Raw genomic sequence first — 5108 nt, 5'->3', positions numbered from 1 at the left:
GAAGGATATGACAACCTGTGGGCACTTGACATTGGCTTCCTTGGCAGGGACCAGGTCAGCCTCATCAGAGTTTTTCCTGCAGAACAAAGCACAAAGAGACTTGGAGATCAGCTGTTGTGGTCGCCTGTTTTGGACCACCCAGGGAATGGGGCTTTAAAAGTCTAAATTCCAGAAACAAATTAGGAAAGAGGATGAAGCATTTACTGGGTGTCATCACAGGATCCCCTCAAAGATATTCCTCTGTTATAAATCTCCTCTAAGGGCAGGTGTCTGTGAGTTCAAGGCTAGCTTGGTCTACAAAGTGAATTCCAGGACAGTCAGGGTTATATAGAGAAACCATGTTTCAAAAACTGAAACAGAACAAAACCAACCAAACAAAACTCCCCTCTAAGAAACTTTATCAAAAGGTAGGTCATCTGACTTAACTACTTCTTTGGAAAAGGCCAAAAAATAAAAAAATAAAAAAAGCTTAATTAGACCTTCAGAAGTTAGATAAGATTAAAATCTGAAAATGATATACATTATAGGGAGTTAACTAGGAGTAAACTCTATCCATTTATCTTCAGCTCACTGGGCCAGTCCCAGAGAGGCAGCAGCATGGGGTAGGTAAACAGATACATGACAGAATGTGACAAGGCAGCACCACAACCTCCAGAACCTGACCATGAATAGGGTTTAGAGTCACAGAGAACCACAGAATAAGCCAATACAGTTAAGCTTCTATAAGAATCCACATCAGGATGGTGGGAAATGTACCGAATCCTACGGGGTATCTAAAACATAGCCCTCTTTTAACTCAAAGATTCTGGAGTTAAGTTTAAGTCCCTTCACTACATAGAAATATTTTCTATTTTCTGATATGAACAGGTATCTCCACTTTCCTGGAAAACCATGCAGCAATTAAAACCTTTTCTGTGTATATCTTTTGCCTGTACATATGCATAAAACGTGTGTCTGGTGCCCTCGGAGGCCAAAAGATGGTGGTAAGATTCCCTGGAACTGGAGTTCTACAATGTAGTGAACTACAATGTAGGCACTGGGAACTGAATTGGAGTCTTTTAGAAGAGAAGCCAGTTACTAACTGCTGAGCCATCTCTCCAGCCTCACATTTCTTTTTTCTTTTTTTTTTCCTTCAAGACAGGGTTTCTCTGGTATATCTCTGGCTGTCCTCCAACTCAGAAATCCACCTGTCTCTGCCTCCCAAGTGCTGGGATTAAAGTTGTGTGCCCCCACCACCACCTGGCCATGGCGCACACTTTTAATTCCAGCACTTGGGAGGCAGAGACAGGTGGGTTTCTGAGTTCGAGGCCAGCCTGGTCTACAGAGTGAGTTCCAGGACAGCCAGGGCTATACAGAGAAACCCTGTCTCGCAAAACCAAAAAAAAAAAAAAAAAAAAAAAAAAAAGTGTGCACCACCACCACCCAACTCTCATTTCTTTTTTTTTTTTTCAATGTGCATATTTGTGGTATCAGGAATAGAAACCAGAGCCGTGCCAGGTGGTGTTGGCGCTCGCCTTTAATCCCAGCGCTTGGGAGGCAGAGGCAGGTGGATTTCTGAGTTCGAGGCCAGCCTGGTCTATAGGGTGAGTTCCAGGACAGCCAGGGCTATACAGAGAAACCCTGTCTCAAAAAACAAAAAGAAACCAGAGCTGTATGTACGTGTTCTACAAATACACGGAACCATTAATGTGTACGTTTATCAGTATGTTTATTTGTTTGAGACAGGTCTGTGTCAATGCTTCTCCACCTTCCTAATGCTGTAACCTTTAATACAGTTCTCCATCTTGTGGTGATCCCTAACCAAAAAATTTTGCTGCTACCTCATAAATGTAATTTTACTACTGTTATGAATCATAACACAAACATCTGGTTCACAGGATATCTAATACATGGGCCCTGTGAAAGGGTCATTTTGCCCCCAAAGGGTCACAACCCACAGGTTGAAAGCTGCAGCTCTATGTTGTTTAGCAACTGGATATATAGACCAGCTAGCTTCAAACTCACAGAGATCCACTTGTCTCTGCGTCCAAATGTTAGGATCAAGTGTGCAACCATCACACCTATGTGTAACTTTTAAAAACTTGGATTTTACAATCAACATTCAATCTTTTGAGGGTGAAGGAGTGGGTGCTGGGGTTCATGAGCCTTGCACGTACCAGGCAACCACATCTCTATCACAAAGGTTTGGGTTTATTTTGTTATTTTGCAGGGCTAGGGATCAAATCCTTTCCATCTGAGTGACACCCCTAGCTCAACATCCAATTTTTTTTTTTAAATTTAAAGATTTTATTTATTTTGTGTATATGAGTGCTCTATCTCCAAGTACACCTGCAGGTCAGAAAAGGGCATTAGACCTTAATATAGTTGGTTGTGAGCCACCATGTGGTTGCTGGGAATTGAACTCAGGACCTCTGGAAGAGCAGCCAAGGCTCTTAACCGCTGAGCCATCTCTAAGCAAATCTTAACCTTTAGATACAGAGTCTGCCAAAATTAGAGAATGCAATCCCCTACGCCCTTCCCAGCTTCCCTCCCTCTCTTTCTGTTGTGTTAAGGCAAAGTCTTACTCCATATTCCAAGTTTTCTCTAGTGCTAAAATGACGCATGGCTTAGGAATGACTCTTCTGTGTCTGTTTATGCTTTTATGACTTCATGGTACTCTAGGCCAGATTGGCCTTCAACTGCTAATCCTTCTGTTTTATCTAAGTGCTGGATTCTTAGCGTTCAGCATCACACCTAACAAGGATGTAGCCATACATACTACAGAGAAACTTCTTTAACTCTACTTAATACATTCTATTACTCAGTTTTTCTTTTCTCCTATAAGTTATAGGAAATAAGCTAAACAAGGGTCTGAATCAATAAATACTGAGGGCACACACAGGAAGAAAATAGGTGATTAGTTATGACAGACCTTCACCTGTATTGGAGTTAAACCTCTTAAGGCATCATGTAGGGAGGAACTACCACAGATATCAATTTCAGCGAAATTTCTAGACCAATCAAAGGACAAAGCCTTGAGAATCCTATTCTAACAGGTAACGGCTTAACACTTACTCTTCCTAGTCCAGAATGGTGGCAATTCCCTGTAATCTCAGCACTGAGTCTAGGGCAGGATGATTTCGAGTTTAAGACAAGCCTAGGCTAGAGTAAAACCATCTCAAAGAACAAAGAGAATTACTTTTCCTGACTTGAACTCCTTTTTATTAACTGTTGGAAAGTACCGTCCTTGTGTCCTGAATAACAATGTTCTGGTCAGCAATGGACAGCAAATATGATAGTGGTCCTGTGAGATTATAATGCAGATGAAGTTCCCTATTCCCTAGTGCTGCATGCTAGTCATAGAACCCACTGCTATGCTGCCAGCATGTTAATCCACAGCGAATGCAAGCATATTCAGACTCAACAGTACTAACAAATAGTACCCACTGTTTCTTCTTAGAGCACATCAGAAGTGTTACACAGCCTTACATTATGCTCAGGAACAGTGAAGAGTAAAGTGGCCTTGTTGACCCCTTCTGGCTCATTCTGTAAATTTAGAATCTTCAAAATAAATTCTATAAATTCTTTCTTTCCTAACCCTCAAACATGAACAGACTCTTGTCTATGGGGTCAGCCTAGTCTTTAGTAAGGAGGTGGCAAAGAAGGAGGGTGACTAAGTCACATTTCAGAACAACTAAAATGCGATTCCTCTCCAAAGCCTCTCCCACCTAAAAAAAAAAAAAAAAGGTTGAAGATCTGAGAATCCTAAGGCCCCTACCTGTAACTCATGAGTCCAGGTTGGTAGTCAGGCCGAGGGTCACTATGTCATCTTAAAGATTTCACACCTGGGCGACTGGAATTTCGAAGGTCCAGCTCTTTTCCTCTGGCATAGAACAGATAGGGAGAAGGAAAAAAACAACCACACAGAGCCACTGGGAGACTTACCATTTCATCAGGAACATGAGCTCTCCACTGGAGTCAGTAGCTCCAATAATCCGCTCTGGCTCCAAACCCCGGGCAAAGCCTCGTGGCTTTTCTGACTGTAAAAACCAGACGGGTAGAGCCTTATTGACATAGGACTATATCCAGAACAAAGTTATTTATTTTTAAGAAATGTAACCTAACATTCACTCAGGACTTCCTCTGTTTCCCACACCATGTGTCAGAAGTCTGAAGTACATGAGATCCTCCCAGCATGAACAGGATATACACCCCAAGCAAGAGACATGTTCACAACTATCTCCTGAAAGGTAAGTTACTTAAGATACTAAAGTCCAAACAGCCATCTCAAATCTTTTGTTTTATTTTTAAAACAGAGTTTTTCTATGTGTAGTCCTGGAACTTACACTGTAGACTAGGTTAGACTACCTCAAATATTTAATGATCAAAAAACCAAAAACTGTCTATTGGCAGGAAATGAATCCAGATACTCTGATAAGTCTCCAATAACCGTTACATGTTGTTATTTCTGCACCATGCATGAAAAGTAAGATCACCGTCTAAGAGCAAGCCCCAATCCTTTGTCATTTTGTTATGTTTTGTGAGACAAGGTCTCCGGCAGTTCAATCCTTGATCTCTTGCCTCCTGCTTCTTCCTGAATGCCAGGGTTACAGGTATATACAGGGTTGACCCTCAAATTGCTTCAGAATATTAGCTTATTTCTGAAGACACAGAGAGGACACGACTTCTGAGATTCAAAGGAAGAAAAACCAGTATGGTACTCCATACCCATAATCTCAACAGTTAGATCTGTTATCTCAAAACGAAGAAGGCAAAGAAAGGATTGACACAAGTTTAAGGCAAGCTTGGGATATAAAATTATAGGCCAACCTATGCAATACCTTATCTAAAATAAATAACAAATTTAAAAAAATAAAATAAACACAAAACAAAAACACCCACAAAACAGGACGGCCAGGGCTATACAGAGAAACCGTGTCTTGAAAAAACAAACAAATAAATGAACAAAAAACAGAAGAAAAAGGTGAAGACCAGAAAGAGGAGGAAGAAACAAACTGCTAGAGTTCTCTGGCTGATGAAGATTCCTAGTTCTGGCCTTACCTCTTCTTTCTTCTTCTTTGGTTTGCTTTCTTCTCCTTTATCTTCAGAATCAGAATCAGCTTTGCGCT

This window comes from Mastomys coucha, unplaced genomic scaffold (assembly GCF_008632895.1).
Source record: "Mastomys coucha isolate ucsf_1 unplaced genomic scaffold, UCSF_Mcou_1 pScaffold5, whole genome shotgun sequence".
Taxonomy (NCBI): Eukaryota; Metazoa; Chordata; class Mammalia; order Rodentia; family Muridae; genus Mastomys; species Mastomys coucha.
Note: the sequence above shows the minus strand (reverse complement) of the source record.